This window comes from Tamandua tetradactyla, chromosome 1, assembly GCF_023851605.1.
Source record: "Tamandua tetradactyla isolate mTamTet1 chromosome 1, mTamTet1.pri, whole genome shotgun sequence".
NCBI classification, from domain to species: Eukaryota; Metazoa; Chordata; class Mammalia; order Pilosa; family Myrmecophagidae; genus Tamandua; species Tamandua tetradactyla.
Window position 1 is genome coordinate 151,704,949 of NC_135327.1, and position 17,524 is coordinate 151,722,472.

A 17,524-nucleotide genomic window follows, 5' to 3' on the forward strand; every position below is an offset into this window, starting at 1 on the left:
TGTTGCATGTTGTTTTTTTTTTTTACTTTGCTTACGATATTTTTATCAGGCCATATTTTAAAAATATAGTTGATTTTTATCAACCTTTCATTTATGGCTTCTGCTTTTCCTTTACTTAGGAAATCTTCCCTGCTCCAAGGTTATAAAGGAATTCTTTCGTGTTTACTTCTAATACGTCAGTGGTTTCATTATTTTCAGCTTTACATTTAAGTCTGATCCCTTTGGATTTTGTCCTGAGATGAAGTGTAAGATGTAGATCCAACTAAAATTTTTTTCAGGGAAGGATATTTCCTAGGTCACAGGCTTCTCAGATATATAAAATATTCTGCCTTATAAAAAGGTCAAGCAATTTGGAAGACAGTCTTCTCTCAATGGATGCTGTCATCACTTGTCCAAGGGGAAGTTTAGAAGAACAGCTGCAGTTGGACTCCCAACTGCATATGGCACGTTATCTAGCCGTATGTAGGGAATTCATTAGGCAAGTTATGATATATCTTTACAATTAAATATTATTTGTATATTAAAATGATCATAGTTAACCCTTCTTGCTTGCTGGGTGCTGTTCTCAGTACTTTAAGTGTTAGTTAGTGCATTTAATCCTCACCACAGTTCTATGTGGCAGGTGGTGCTATTACTCCTCACTTTGCAGTTGAAGAAATTGAGGCGCCCAGAATTTAAATACTGTGCCCATGGCCTCGGAGCTGGATGTCACGGAGCTGGGATTGGAACCAGGGCAGTTTGACTACAAAGTTCACACTCTTGATCACTCAGCTATACTAGATCTCAAAGGAAAGTGAGGCAGATCTAAAATGCTAATCTGGAGACATAACCAAGGAAAGTATGGGGGAGAGAGAACAGTAAGCATAATTCCTATCTCATGGTTTTAAATAATTATGCATGTGTATGTATATACATATAGAATATGAATATATATGAAATATATTTTTATGTAAGGCATTATATATACATAGAGAAAAGTCTAGAAAATGAATGTCAAATTGTTGACTATGATTAACAATTAGAAGAATCGGAGGGAATGATGGTTGGGTTCTGCTAACTTGGGCAGGTGATCATATCCAGTTGTCCAGTCAAGTAAGCTCTGGCCTGACCGTTGCTGCAAGGATATTTCATCCCTGGCTGATTAAATCATCAGTCAGTTGACTGCATTTGTGACTGATTACATCTGCTATCAGCTAAGGCACGTCTCCCTCAAAGAGATCAATCAATTGAAGGTTTTTTTTTTTTTTTTTTTCGAAGGGAGAAGAGAGACTTTTTCACTGCTTCTTCAGCCTGCGAGCCTCCCCTGTGGAGTTCATAACCGGACCCTTCATTGGAGCTGCCAGCTTCACAACCCGCCTACGGGTCTTGGACTCTTCCATTTCCAGGCTTGCGTGAGACCCCTTTATAAATCTCATATTTACAGATCTCTCCTGTTGGTTCTGTTTCTCTAGAGAACCCTGACTAATACAGAGGGGAAGGATTTTTTGCTTCATATCTCCCTGTAACTTCTTGGGGAAAATTACAATAAATAAGTAATGCTTTGGGAATCAAATAGACAGGTAAGATGTAAGGGAACACAAAAAAGTTTTATTGTCACCTACTTGCCTTTCCCCAAGGCTTTAAGTCTTTGATCCTCTACTTTTTTTTACACCAGGGACAGGGGTCAGTGTTCAACTGGTCAATTTGTCTGTTATTTCTTATCAGAAATCCCCCTTGCATGCTATGTGTTTGCCTAGCACTAGACCTTTGGAATTTCTTTGTCCTCTCTCCTTATAAAATTATCGGTCTTGGGATGTTCTACAGGGCAATTACAAAATAAGTTTTTAATATTTCACCAATAGGAGCGGGCATATGATCAGGTGTAAGTGGTTTATAATTTTAATTAAAAATAAACACCAATATGGAACACAAATAATCCAAGAAGTGGAGCATGTCTGCTGAATGTTCCAAAAGATCATGGAGCCTCGTGATATAAAGTGAAATTATCTCATCTCTTTGAGTCACACTTTAATTTTTCTTTATGAGTCAAAAATCGTCATCTTTCTGGACTCTCAGGCCCTTTGGGGTTATTAAGCTTGGTTAGGGGTTTGGCTCTAAATTGCACGTTTCCTCTTTCTCCTAACCATAAACCCCTCACCACCTGTGTCCTCTCCCTGTTTAACTTCTCTCTCCTTCATCCTGTTTTCTTATGCTTTGCCTGTACTTCTAAATTCAGGTACCATCAGGTCAACTGTGGGAGTTCTGTGTACTGACCAGTCACAGGCAGAGAACTCTTGGGAAGATGGAAGTCAGACCTTTTCTCTTCTCTCCTCCAAATGTCCAGTCAGTGCCTCTGCATTCACTCATAGCAAAAGCCAAAGTCCTTACAAGACCCTGTGGGGCCCTACGTGACATGGTCCCCCACCACCTTGTTTTCAATGGTTCTCTCCCTTGCTTACTCTAATCCTTGCTGTTCCTTCAACATGCCAGGCATGTCCCCACCTCGGGGCTCTTGTGCTTGTTGATCCTTCTGCCTGGAACACCCTTCTTCTGGGTGTGGCATGGCACATTCCTCTCCCTCTTTAATGCCTTTGCTTAAGAGTAGTACTTGCTCAGTTAAGCCTTCCCATAACACCCTATTATTTTTTATTGCCACCCACTCTGCCTCCCTTCTTTATTCCTCTCCCCAACTTTATTTTTCATTTTAGCCATCATTTTTGGCCATTTTTGCATGAATGAATTCCTAGCACCTTGGTTAGCATTGGGCATACAGCAGATATAGCAGGTTGAAGGGTGATCTTCAAAAAGATATGTCCATGTCCTAGCACCCAGACCCTTGAATGTGATCTTATTTGGAAAATGGGTCTCTTCAGATGTAGTTAACTTAAGGATCCTGAGATGAGCTCATCCTGGATTATCCAGGGCCTCAAGAGTGCTTGTAAGAGACACAGGAGGGACACACAGGGATGAAAGAGGAAAATCCATGTGAAGAGCGATGCAGACACAGGCCAAGGGACTCCTGGAGCCACGAGAAGCCAGAAGAGTCAAAGAAGGGTTCTTCTCCAGGGGCCCCAGAGGGACTGCAGCCCTGTTGGGTTTTGGACTTGTGGCCTCCACAACTGTGGGAGAATAAATTTCTGTTGGGTTAAGCCACCAAGTCTGTGGTTATTTGTTACAGCAGCCCTAAGACGCTAAATAACAGTAGATCTACATTTCAAAATGAATTTATTGGGTGGGCCATGGTGGCTCAGCAGGCCATGGTGACCTGCCATGCCAAAGACCCGGTTTTGATTCCCGGAGCCTGCCCACGCAAAAAAAAAAAAAAAAAAAAAAAACCCAGAATTTATTGTACTTTTATAATCATGGGGTCTTGAGATCATCTAAGCTATTTTCAATACAACTTGGATTCTGAGGCCTTTTCATGATCTCTGTATTGATTGCTATTACAGATGGTTGAAACACCTGATTGTTGGAAAATGACTCCTGTGCCAGGAAGCTGAAGATGAAACATGAAGAAGTCCTCACTTGTAGGACCATGAGGTTCAGTCAGGCTAGGATCAGGCAGGTTGGGGTGGTTAGGATAAAACAGGCTACTTCCAGAGAGACATTAGTAAAGCTGCATGAGACCTTTGAGAAGTCTCTGCGTCCCACCTGCTCAAAATCTAGCACCGGGTTGGGCACAGGTCTGGTATGCTAATACTTGATATCTCCAAATGGAGGGCCCCTCAACTTCACCAGCAGGAGCAGCCCATCTCAATTCCCCTAATCCTAAAAGGGCATAATTCAGAATCGACACCTAAGCACATCTTCACACCTAAACCCTCAAGAGAGAAGCCTGCTTCAGAGGTGCAGAGCATCAAACTGGAAGACCTAGAACATGCCACCCACACCCACCTCTTTATACCCAGACCTGAGGGCAGGATGCTTTTTCTGGATGACACTCCTCCAACCTGGGATGCTGTCCATGCAGAAGAAGCAGGTCCTCACCTTGGCCCCCACTCTGCAGGGCCAGGTTAGCAGTCCTTAGATATAGTCAAGGGAGGACATAAAGAGCTGGATGAGGCTCACCTGGCTGCTAGAAGCCTTTGACAGTGACAGGTCTGGCACTGTTACTTGTAAGGCTCTATTTCTCAACATCAGAGAAGGAATCTGTTCTGAGATTGGCCAAGCCCTGTATCCTGATGATTGTAAGGGGCTCAAAGAATATGGCCCTGCCCCTCAGTATTGGGAAAAACCCTGACCTCTGGGAAATCTTTGCTCTGTATTTTTGCTTAGCAAATCCCCTAGTCCATCTCTGTCTTTGTTGGCTGAGAACCTCTGGTACTCAACACTCACGGTTACTACTGTTGGTCAATGGCTGACCTTTGGGACAGCCTTGTTCTTCCTAATCACAGTCTCCTGACACCAGCCACAGAGATGTGCTTGTCAGGAAAGGGCCGTTTCTCTGACATGAAACATTCCAAGGTAGAGTCAGCTAACATTTCCCTAATATTGCTCCATTTGTGCTTACAGCTAAGAGAGAGGCTTAATAATTCCAGTTATTAATGAAAACTAGTAAGATAGCAGTTCAGGTTGCTGTACATTAATATAAATATGAGAAGTGAGTCATATCTGGAAAGGATATCTAAATTTTTAAAAATCATTTCATTCCAGGACCTGGTACCTGGATTTTTGTCCTTCCGGCTCTCTTTCTCTCTCTCTCTCTGATTCTTTTTCTTATTCTTTCTCTGCTGCAAAGTTTTCTTGTGATGCTTGTGCTAATTGACACTACCACAGTATTAAGTGTCATTATATTGTTAGTTTTATCAAGTAGGGGAACATTCAGTTTGTTTGCTAGTTTGCCTATTATTATGAATCACTTCAAATATGTATTAAAGTGGTATTTTCTAAAATGTTCTTAGATTACAGTAAATGTATATTCTTTTATAGATTCACACTTAAGGGTGCATTGCTTCTTAACGTCATATATGCCTGTTGGTGTAATCCAGTAGTACATGTGATATATTTATTTTGTTGTTGTTGAAAACATAACCGACATTATAATTAAAGCTGTTGGTAGAACAATGCCTGAAATATATAATGTAAAATCTCATACTCAGATATTGCTAATTATAATTCAATATAATTTATAATGAACTCTTTTTAATTAGCCATTATTATTTTTTATTTAGACTGAAAGAAAGCATACTGTGAGGTTTTTGGCTGTCTGCCTAGCCATTTTTGTGTGGGTACGATAAAATGTTGCCAAATTTATAGTATTATATATGTAAGTGTGGGTATGTGTATATATATATATGAGCCTGTATGTATATAGGGATGTGTCTGTGCCTGCACATACATAGGCACACACACATATATTTTGACAGACTTCCTCCTTGTATGAGGCAAATATTCTACCTTATCAATTAAAGCCTGTTAGCAAAACTGCTTATTTGGATAGTGAAATCATGAAGTACCTGTAATGTACTAAAGTTTTTGATAAGTAGTTTCTGGAAAGTTGCACAGCTGTTGTAGTGAATCTGAGTTTGTTATTATTTGATGAGCTCACCACAGAGGAGCCTTCTACTGAGATTCTGCCTCAGATTGCTGGCTGCACTTCACAGTTTCTCTCCTTAGTTACACACAGTACTCAGCAGTGTACTCTGGAGGCTCAACCCCAGGATGCTGCCACCTTCCGCTCTTAGGAAGCGCCCCAAGTATGATTAACTCCTTTTGGGTTCGTTAAACGTGAAATTGCCACAGTCTAACTTGGGAAAAGAAAATACTTTTCTTCCCTAGCTTTTAATAATCTCAGAAACAATTCTTGAATTTATTGAAGAAGCATAATCAGTTTCTTGAATAGTTAGAAACCTGCTAGAAAAATCACTTTGGGTGACCTTATGAGCAACCCCTCGCTTGTCTTTCACCTCAGGCCCACCCCTTGATGCACTTGGACTGCCAAGGAGGAGGAAGTGCTGATCATTAAGAAAGGAATCATGAGCCACGGTGGCTCAGTGGCAGAGTTCTCACCTGCTGTGACAGAGACCGGTGTTCAATTCCAGTGACTGCCCATGTTAAAAAAAAAAAATGACACAAGCGGAAATTTGGGAGCTGTGGTGGTTTGGAGCTGTATGTACCCCAGAAAAACATGTTCTTAAACCTAATACATTCCTATGGGTGTGAACCAATTGTAGATTGGACCTTTAATAAAGTTACTTCAGTTACCAAGAAAAAAAAAGAAAGGAATCATGAAAGACAGAGCCTTGAACTGGACCTTGAAGACTGAATAGAGTATTTAAGAAATAACACTTATTCTATTATTGTTTTAATTACAAAAAGTTCCATAGAAGGTTTGGAAAATATAGAAAAATATTTAGAGACTTAAAGTCTTCAGCAATTGCCTTTATGAACAAATAGCTGTGATGAACATCCTTGTGCATGCATTTTTTGTGTGCCTCGGATTATTTTCTTAAGATAATTTCCAAGTCATGAAATTGTTGGCTTCCGAAACTTACTAGCTAAACTGCCTTCCAAAGGCATCCTACTGACTTTTCCTTATACCTGCAGCATATGAATGCCCAAAGGCCCTGCATTCTTGGCAAGGTATGGGGAGATTGGTCCTTCTAAGTCGTAGCACTGGAAGCCACATTTGAGTAAATTATGTTACTGTTTCACCAAACCCTTATGGAACAACTACATGGAAATTGTTTGCAGTCAAATTATGCAACCCACAAGATTTCCTCCTTTTCTTTGTTATCAATTACTGGGATTCTTTTTTTGTTGGTGGTGTTAGTTTTACTTCATTTTACCAAAACTTTCATCAAAACCTTATTCAACAGAACTGAAACATATCCACATGGAGACATGCACATGAATATTCATAGCAGCATTATTCGAAATAGCCCCAAACTGGGAAAACCCCACATAACCATCAACTGATGAGTGAATAAACATTCCATTCATTGTAGGAAATGCAATTAAATACTATTCAGCAATTATAATAAAGTACTGATACGTATTACAACCTGGAAGAACTTCAAGAACATTATGCTAAGTAAAAACCAGTCACAAAGGACCACATATAATATGATCTGGTTATATGAAATCTCCAGGATAAACAAATCTATAGTGACAGAAATAAAAACAGTACTTGTTAGGACGGGGTGTGGGAGTGAGGATTAACACATGAAGGGATACCAGGGATCTTATGGGGTGATAAAAAAAACATTCTAAAACTGGATTTAAATGTTGTTTGTACCATTCTATAAGTTTATTTAGAAGTCATTGAATTGTGTACTTATAATGGGTGGATTTTATGGTACACAGACAAAGCTGTCAAAAAATAGAAACCTTAGTCAACAGACTTGACTTGAATGTCCTTAGACATTCCTAAAATTCCTTCCTGGAAGGATGAAGATTTTCCGCATAGCAAAGGGACTGTGTGGAAGAGGAGCTTCAAAAATATTTGGTAAAATAAAAACAAAAATATTTGGAGCAATAGCAGCATCAGTGTTCTCCTCAAGAGATTGGCTTTAAGGGAACAACCCTCATTTGGATGTCTCAGTGCTATTGTGTTTCTCATGTAGTCAGATTCTTTCCTGGTTGTGCCCAGTCTCAAACTATTCTCTGTATCCACTGTGTAGGCTCTAGAATGCATATGAGTGGGGAGGCTAACAAGACTAGATGGACTTCAAGACAATCTCCACATCACAAGAGTAAAGACATCCCTCCCTTCCCTTCTGTGATAATGGAAGTTCCTCCTAATTAAAGATATTTACACAAAATTAGCACAGACTTCATTTATAGAGCCTGCACTGGATTGAAGTATCTTTACAAAATTTGAGTCCACCCTGAATCTCATAATGTGATTTTATTTGGTAATAAAGGTCTTTGCAGATGTAAGTAGATGAGATCATACTGTATTAGGGTTGGCATTAAATTCAATGACCGGTGTTCTTATAAGAAGGCTATGTGGAGACAGACACACACAGAGGGAAGACAGCCACGTGAAGAGGGAGGCAAAAATTGGAGTGATGCAGCTGCAAACCAAGGAACACCAAGGATTGTCAGCAACCACCAGAAGCTAGGAAGAGGCAAAGAAGGATCCTTCTCTAGAGCCTTCAGAGAGTCTGCCTCTACTGACACCTTGATTTGGGACTCCAATCTTCCAGAACTATAAGAGATAAGTTTCTGTTAATTTAATCCACTCAGTTTGTAGCAAATTTTTTATAGCAGCCCAAATAAACTAAACACAGGGCTCATTCAGCCATCCTGCTATACAGAACAGCATGACTCAGGGCTTTCACCTCACTCTACCACTATATATTCATCAGACTTATGCAAATACATCTCAAAAATGACTGAAATTCTTCTACATGGACAATATGGTGTAAGGGTAGGATTGTGTGCTCTAGAGAATGCTTGGGCTTGAATCCTGGCTCCACCACTTACTATCTGCATGACCTTGGGCAATATTCAACCTCTCTGTATCTCAGGTTCCTCACCTGTAAAATGGGAATGACAAGAGCAGTAGCCATAGGATCTTTGTGAGGATTATATAAGTTAATGCATGCGCTGTGTTTATAACATTGCCAGATGCACAGTTGTGTGTTAACCATATTCAGATCTTGGTTTCAACAGGTGCCAATATTGTGACCTTGGGGAGCATATTAGTTTGTAAGCTGCTAGAATGCAATATATCAGAACCAGAATAGCTTTTAAAAGGGAGGATTTAATAAATTGCAAGCTTACAGTTCTAAGCTGATGAAAATGTCCAAACTAAGGCATCCAGGAAAAGATACCTTAACTCAAGGAAGGTCAATGGGTCTGGAACACCTCAGTCAGCTGGGTAGTCACGTGACTGGCATCTGCTGGTCCCTTGCTCCTGGGCTCCATTGCTTTCAGCCTCTATTCCTGTGGGGATTCCTCACTTTGCTTCTCTGGGGCTGGCTTTCATCTCCTGGCTTCCCTTGGCTCTCTCCAGATTCTGGCTTGCTTAACATCTCAAGGCTACATCTGCTGGGCTCCAAACATCATGTCTCTGTTCTCCAAGTGTTGGTTGGCATCTGTGGCAACTCTGTGCTGAAGTTTCTGTCGGCTCTGAGTCTTCTGTCGTTTCCGGCACTCTTCAAAATGTCTCCTCTTTACAGGATTCTAGTAAACTAATCAAGACGCATATAGAACGGGTGGAATAACATCTCCATCTAATCCAAAGGTCATGCCCACAACTGGGCATGCCACATATCTGTGGAGATAAGCTAATCAAGGGCGGGCCATGGTGGCTCAGCAGGTAAGAATGCTTGCCTGCCAAGCCCGAGGACCCGGGTTCGATTCCCGGTGCCTGCCCATGTAAAAAAAAAAAGAAAGTTTCCATCCTACAATATTGAATTAGGATTGAAAGAAACAGCTGTCCCCACAAGATTGAGTCAGGATTAAAATGTGGCTTTTCTGGGGTACACAATACTTTCAAACTGGCATAGAGACTGTTGAGATTTCTCAGGGCTTTGTCTGATCACATGTAAAATGGTGTTAGTAAGTCTGCCCTGGTTACTTCTCGGCTGTCAAATAAAGTTATGAGTGGAAATGCCTTGCACAGCAGAACACCTTGTATAAATTCTTGGCTTTCTTCTTGATGATAACTCAGATCTACATAACTACCCTGGGAGCACAGAAGTTCTCTTGTTGAGAAGACAGAACAATATTCCCTCCCTTGTCTAGCTAATTCCGTCTACTTCAAGTCTCAGCTAAAATGTCACTTCTCCCCTGGTTTTTCCTATCTGTGTCTAGTGCTCCCTTTAGTCTTTTTTGCAGAGCTGGTTTCTTGGTCACAAATTCTCTCAGTGATATTTTGTCTGAAAATGTTTTAATTTTTTTGAAGGAAAATTTTGCTGGGTGTGCTGGTTTGAAAGGAAGTATGCCCCCTAAGAAAAGCCATGTTTTAATATAAATCCCATTTCTTAAAGGTAGAATGATCCCTATTCAATACTGTATATTTGAAACTGTAATGAGATCATCTCCCTGGTTGATGTGATTTAGTTAAGAATGGTTGTTAAACTGGATTAGGGGATGACATGTCTCCACCCATTTGAGTGGCTTTTGATCAGTTTCTGAAGTCCTATAAAAGAGGAAACATTTTGGAGAATGAGAGATTCAGAGAGAGCAGAGAATGCTGCAGCACCACGAAGCAGAGAGTCCACCAGCCAGCGACCTTTGGAGATGAAGAAGGAAAATGCCTCCCAGGGAGCTTCATGAAACAGGAAGCCAGGAGACAAAGCTAGCAGATGACACCGTATTCGCCATGTGCCCTTCCAGTCAAGAGAGAAGCCCTGACTGTGTTCGCCATGTGCCATCTCACTTGAGAGAGAGACCCTGAACTTCATTGGCCTTCTTGAACCAAGGTATCTTTCCCTGGATGCCTTTGATTGGACATTTCTGTAGACTTGTTTTAATTGGGACATTTTCTCGCCCTTAGAACTGTAAACTTGCGACTTATTAAATTCCCCTTGTTAAAAGCTATTCCGTTTTTGGTATATTGCATTCCGGCAGCTAGCAAACTAGAACACTGGGTATAGAATTCTTGGTTGGCAGTGTTTCTCTTTTAGTATCTTAAATATTTCATACCATTGTCTTCTCGCCTCCATGGTTTCTGCTGAGAAATCTAGTCTTACATAGTCTTATTGGGCTTCCCTTATATGTGATGGATTGCTTTTGTTTTGCTGCTTTCAAAATTTTGTCTTTCTCTTTGGCATCTGACATTCTGATTAGAGTACGTCATGTAGTACATCTATTTGGATCTATTCTGTTTGGGGTATGCAGCACTTCTTGGATCTGTAATTTTAAGTCTTTCATAAGAGTTGGGAAACTTTCAGTGATAATTTCCTCCATTAGTTTTTCTCTTCCTTGTCCCTTCTCTTCTCTTTCTGGAATATCCACCACACATATATTCATGTGCTTCATGTTATCATTCAATTCCCTGACTCCCTGGTCATATTTTTCCATTCTTTTCCCTATCTTTTATTTTGCTTGTTGGATTTCAGATGTCCTGTTCCCAGTTCACTAATTCTATCTTCTGCCTCTTGAAATCTAACGTTGTAGGTTTCCATTGTTTTTTTAATCTCTTCTGCTGTGCCTTTCATTCCCATAAATTCTGTGATTTGTTTTTTCAGACTTTTGATTTCTTCTTTTTGTTTATCTTTTGCCTTCTTTAAGCCTCCCTCAATTCATTGATTTGATTTTTGATGAGGTTTTCCATGTCTATTTGAACATTCTGAATTAATTGTTTCAACTCCTGTATCTCATTTGAATTGTTGGTTTATTCCTTTGACTGGGCCATATCTTCAATTTTCCTAGTATGATTCATTATTTTTTGCTGGCATCTAGGTATTTAATTTCCTTAATTAGTTTATTCTGGAGATTGTTTTCACTTTTTTTACCTAGGATTTTCTTGCTGGATGACTTTGTTGTCTATCTGTTCTTTGACATTCAGTTCAGCTTATTCTAGACCTCCAGCCTATGTTTTATTTAACAGATCAGAATTTTTCAGTTCCTGTTTTCTTGTTTCTTGCACTACCTGTATGGTACCTTTTTTTTTTTTCCCCTTAGGAGGGTCTACTTAGGTTTTATAGATCCCAGTCAAATTTTCCAGGACCACACTGGCCTCCTCTCAGGAGGAAAGAGTCACCTGCATCAGTTTTCTCTGAGGGTGAGACCCAGCAGGTTGAATAACTTTCCTATGAAGCCTCTAGACTCTGTGTTTTTCCTATTCTGCCCAGTATGTGGTGCTTGTCTGCCTGTGGGTCCCACCAGCATAAGTTGATGTGGTACCTTTAACTTCAGCAGACTCTCCTTACTGGGGGTGTGGTTGAGGCAGAGGAGAGGTTGTAGGCTGGCTTTAATTGCTTCAGTTTTCCAGACCCTGGAGTCTGAATTCCTTGAGGGAGGGATTCCACTTGAGGAATCCTGGGGAAGGTACAGACAGGCTCTCAGACAAGCTTAATTCTGCCCTTGCCTGGGGCAGTTAGAGCCTGAGAAGCCTTGAAGTTATATCCAAAGGGCAGTCAAGCCATAGAAACCCAGCCACAAAAAGAAAAAGAAAAAAATTCTTTTCAGAGCAGGACCCCCATTCCTCGGGTTTGCCAATCAAAAGCTTAAGTTGGTGCATTGCTCTGTGTATCTCCAGGTCCTTTGTGCCCCCTCCTTTCCTTCAGGGCCCAGACTCTTTCAAGTATTTTGTGCTGTCTGATCCAAAGTAACCTCTGCTTTTTTTTTATTTTTTGTTTTCCATCAGCCCTGGGCCGTCTATGCCAGGGCAAAAACCAGGAACCTCAGCTTTTACTCGGGATTCAGCTGAGCTGATGGCCTATTTTTAGTAGTTAGAATTTGTTAATTAATTCCACAAATTGGAGCTTGGTTGAGCTCAGCCCCTGCTGCTGGTAATGTCTCTTCCTTTCCCCTCTGGGAACCAGCCTGTAGGGGAGTGGTGCCAACCTCTATGGCTTGGGGGACTCACGGTTCTGAGTGGGATTGCAGTGGTTCCAGACTGGTGTACACTGTGTGTCTGGTCACTGATGTGGTCACAGCAGTTGTTCTGTGTTGTTCCTGGCTATTTACTAGCTGCTCTGGAGGACGAACTAAATCCCATACCTCACTAAGCCACCATTTTGTCTCCCAACCCCTTGCTGGATCTATTCCTTAAAGATTTAATACTTAAATTAAAAAAATTCTCTTGATCCCACAAGTACCTTTAAGAATTGCCCTATTTCTCTGCCTCTATTTATAGCAAAACTCTCAAAAGAATTGTCAGTGCTCTCCAATTCCAGTCCTTCACTCGTCTTTTCCTGAATAAGCTTTTGCTCCCCCTACTCCATCAAAACTTACATTATCAGGTCCACAAGCACTTGGATATTTTCTCATCAGTAGCCAAGTCTAAGTGCTTATTGTACTTGGCCTATTGGCAGGGGAGAGGTGTAGGCTGGAAGTGTATTTTATGAATTTTCTGTTTATAGATGTATCAGAATCTGAAGGTGGATGATAAATTTCTTTGTGAGAGAATGCAGTAAAGAAATTGAGGGAGCTTAAGACTGAGTTTTAAGAAATTCTAACTTATACATACTGAAACAGGACAGTGAGAAGGACTTGATGGAGGGAATTTCCAAGGATTCTCTTAATCCTTTAAAGGGAGAATAGGCCCCGTATTGACTGTTCCACCATGCCACCACACAATGGGAGAGAGCCAATTCCCTAAAAGGAAATCGGAATGGTTTTTTTGCAATTGGAGAATGGATGCTGGATGGCTGGATCCATACATACACACGTGCACATATGTACACATATGTGCATTCACACCTACATCATTTTATTAAAGTGGGATCCAGATATCCCTGTTTTATCAATGAGATTAATTCTGTTGTGAGTGACAGAAAATCCAAAATGGTAGTGACTTAGACAAGACAGCAGTTTATTTTTCTAGCATGTACAGAAGTCTGGAGGTAATCCAGAGCTGGTATAAGGCTCCATTGTGTCAGGGATAAAGGTTCTTCTGTCTTGTTGCTCGACATGAAAGTTCCACTTCATGGTTAAAAATGGCTACTTGTGCTCCAGTCATCTGGTCTGTGTTCCAGCCAGCAAGACACTTCCAAGATATTGCACATATAAAACTTCCCTTGCACCTCATTGGCCAAAACTTTGACAAATGACTGCCTCTCCTGGAGAGCTACTGAAAAACTGCTTTATTTCACATAACCCTGAGTACAGCTTAAAATCAGGAGTTCTAATATAAAGGAAATAGGGAAGAATGGAAAGAGTGGAAATATTAGTGGTCTTTGCCCAAGCATACTATTTTGTAACTATTTTCTCTTTCATGCAAATGCTGCCTTTCTTTTCACTAGTTTTGATGACTTCCTATAGATCACAACTGTACTAAAATAGTTTTCCATGTATACTCTATCTCCTAACCCAACCACCTAAGAAAAATATCAGACAACACTGAGGACCAGCATATGGCTAACATAACATAGGAGGAGTCTTTAAACCAATTAAGCTAGTCCTCAAATCTTACAATATTATGGCCAAAAGGACTCTCAGAGAGTATCTTCTCCTGTAAATGGAGCAGTGACTATTCAAGTCACATAGTTCAGCAAGGGTAGCCCCAGGTACAAAAGCCTGCTTCATTTTTTTTCCCCAAGGAAAGTAATACCTTTACTAAGTTACAAAACTTTGGCAAATCAATACAGTACTCTTTTAATACAATAAAATCATATTTATTCTTGGAACCATGTATTATTTTAGTGATAATCCAAATCTAAGCACTGTGGTTTTTAATTGTGGTTTAGAGCAGAGCAAATTTGTTTCTTTTTTAATACAAATTAACATGCTTTTAACAGAATTTTTCATTTTAAAGTGAGTTCCTTCATGTAAGCAGGGCAGTCATGTTTGTATATAAAAAGGTGGCTCTACTTTGTTCTGGGGTTTGTCCAAAGCCAGGTAGAGTTTCAATGCAGGAAAAGCTCTAAAATTTTACCTTAAGGAGATTCAATATGCCAATACCAATTTCAAAGTACATTTTCAAAATTGTAAAATTTTAACATAAATGCATAATACATGCTTAAAATTAGATGGTCATTTCAAATAACATAAATTTCAGATTGTCTCTTTTATTTAGAAGCCCTGCATCTCTTTGTTTTCATTGTTACATACCTTTTCTTCAGCTTATTATAAAAAAGTCCACCTAAAATATAGTTGTGGTCTTTTTTAAAATAGCAAATAAATACATCACTAGTTTGGAAAGACCTGGGGGGATCCATTGTTGTACACTGATTTTCATTATCATTTCTCTACAAATACTGCTGTACCATTGGTGTCCTTATGCTTCCTCTTGCTGAAGCTGTCAATTCTTCAATCTCCGCACTCAATTTATGTATTCCCCATTCCACCACTTCTCGGCCTTTATGATCATTTGAAGAAATTGTACTTGCCATCAGTCCTTCCAGGTAACTGCCTAGGCTGACTCCTTTCAGAGTGATTATGGCTTCTTGAGTCAAAACAGTTTTTCCTGGGTCTTGAGAATGTGGTTTGTATATAAGTCTCTCATCTACTAAAATCATGTTGTAAATGAAATATTGGTAGATTTAAGTTCCATTGTTTTCTGTATAGGATCAACTACCGAATGTTCCTGCAGGTATGTTTTGGTTCTTGCTGCACCGATAAGAGATTTCACAATAGAAGGCAGTCCGCACTCCATGCTGAGAAGTCTATGGCTGTGCAGTTTTCCAGAGGGATCTATATGTCTGTTTAATACATCAACTCCAACCACACTTGGGTTTATAGGATTTGGGTATTTCTGCATTGCAGTTGTTGTAAAAGTTTCCTATGGGTGGTCAAAGACATGCTCTTCATGGTGCCAACGACGGGCACAATATCTGGGTAACGATAGGGGACAGTGAGGTAAGAGGCAGCACCTGTCCCTGACCCCACCCCCCAGCCACCCCAACCATTGCAACTGCCCCAACCACTCCCTGCTTCATTAAAAAAATATATTTAATTGACCAATCATCACACACATACATTCCATACGTGGTGTACAATCAATAGCTCACAATATCATCACATAGTTGTGTATTCAATACTCTGATCATTTTTTAGAACAGATACATCACTCCAGAAAAAGAAATAAAAAGAAAAAAGAAAACATTCATACATCCCATACCTCTTACCACCCCCCTCATTGACCACTAGTATTTCCATCTACCCAATTTATTTTACCCTTTATCCCCCTATTAATCTTTTATCCATATTTTTTTACTCATCTGCCCATACCCTGGATAGAAAGAGTATCAGACACAAGAAAAAACCTGCTTCTTGCAGCTAGTTCTGACTTCCTGTGATTTAAAAATGCTAAAGAATGTTTGATTCATGGGCACATTTTACATCCTGCTTTAGGGAGATGTGAATGTACACATACTACCCTGTGGCTACACATCAATTTCCAGACAGGAGCAAAGTACCCACTGCTCCTTTTCTTGGGGAGGTTTATGATGCTGTGGTGATTGGGGCCATAAATTTCTGCAGGAGATGAAAATTCCGCAGTAGGAACTCATTACCATGTCATTGGAGTGCCTTTTCCCATAACAAATATGATCCCTTCTGTTTATGGGGCTGGCGAGGAAAGTAGCCACTGGCTCAGAGAATTTGGCTCATTAGACCAGATAAATTAACCACAGAGAAATTTCTTAAGCAAAGTAGAAAAGAAACAACCTCAACGTCCAGGTCAGAGTAGATTGGGAAGGTATCAGAGTAGTAATATTTTTCTCCTTAAGATGAAAGCATTTACATTTTATGCAAGCAGGAATCAACAACTACTCTGTGATCAGTTGTCCTTGCATGCCAGTTAGCAAACCCTGTCCTAGATGCTCGGCAAAGAATGTAGCATGGCCAATGGGGCTAAAAATGAAAATAACATTTAGTACACAAGATTGTTGGAGAGAAACAAATGAAAATATGAATGACAAATGACATTATAAACTTTAAGCTGCTCTATCAGTGATATTTTTATCTTCACCTCATGGCTCCAGCTCAGATGTTATTGTTTAGCCAGCAGGAGTTAGATGCATAGTCTGATATAATTATTTGGTCTCATGAAGCCCTAGGTTGTTAGTTCAAAGGTGCTAGATGACTGGATGGAGAAAAAGTTGTGTGCGGCTCTGTTCAGGGTGGGTACAGAGTGTCATCATGTAATTTGTGTGGGTAGAAAGTTGTTTAACTTCAGCTCAGCCCCAGCAATTAAAGGTCTCTCTCTAGAGCACTTTTTAAAGAACGTAATAATTCTCTAAGATTATAAAATGGTAACAAGAGTTGGATGATAGAGATGTTACTTTGGTTTCAGGTAAATTCTATCCTCTGTATCACATTGCTCATCAATGGTAATGGTCGAATAATTCATGGTGTCATATTATTAAAGATCTTGAATCTTAAGGTTTCTTAAGCTTAAGGTTTGCCACATGCTGGTCTGCCGTGGATCAATCTGTGAACATATTATCACACACCGAGTAATAAGTAGAGTTATTTTCCCCCATATTATGTAGAAGGTGTCCTCGGGATTTCTTCATTAGTAAGATATTTAAACTGCTGAATAATAGCCTGTAATAGTTGTCTATTGCTGTGTAAAAAAATTGCCCCAACCCTTAGAAACTTAAAGCAACAAATAGCTGCTACCTGTTCTGTCAGTCAGGAATTTGGGCACCATTTAGCTGGGTGCCTCTGGCTTTAGATCTCATCAAGTTACAGTCAAGCTATTGTTCAATTGGTCGTGGTAGCGGGGAACTGCCTCCAAGCCTATCTTAGGGTTGTGGTTGGGCCTCGGTCTCTCACCAGCTGGACATGGCAACTGGCTTTCCATAGGGCCAAGAATCAGAAAGTGAGAGAGACAAAAGGAGAAGTGAGAGAGCGAGAAAGTGAGAGAGAGCAAGAGAATCCAAGGTAGAAGCCAGTCTCTTTAAAGTTTAACCTCAAAAGGGGTTAATCCTATCACTTTTGCCATTTCCTATTTATTAGAAGTGATCCAGTAAGCCCA

At 40.1% G+C, this 17,524-nt stretch overlaps 1 pseudogene; it reads right to left on the reverse strand.

Annotated features, from left to right (window-relative positions):
• Positions 1-14,789: 14,789 nt before the first annotated feature.
• LOC143681467 (PRELI domain containing protein 3B pseudogene) lies at positions 14,790-16,894 on the reverse strand (annotated as a pseudogene).
• Between the last annotated feature and the right edge of the window lie 630 nt (positions 16,895-17,524).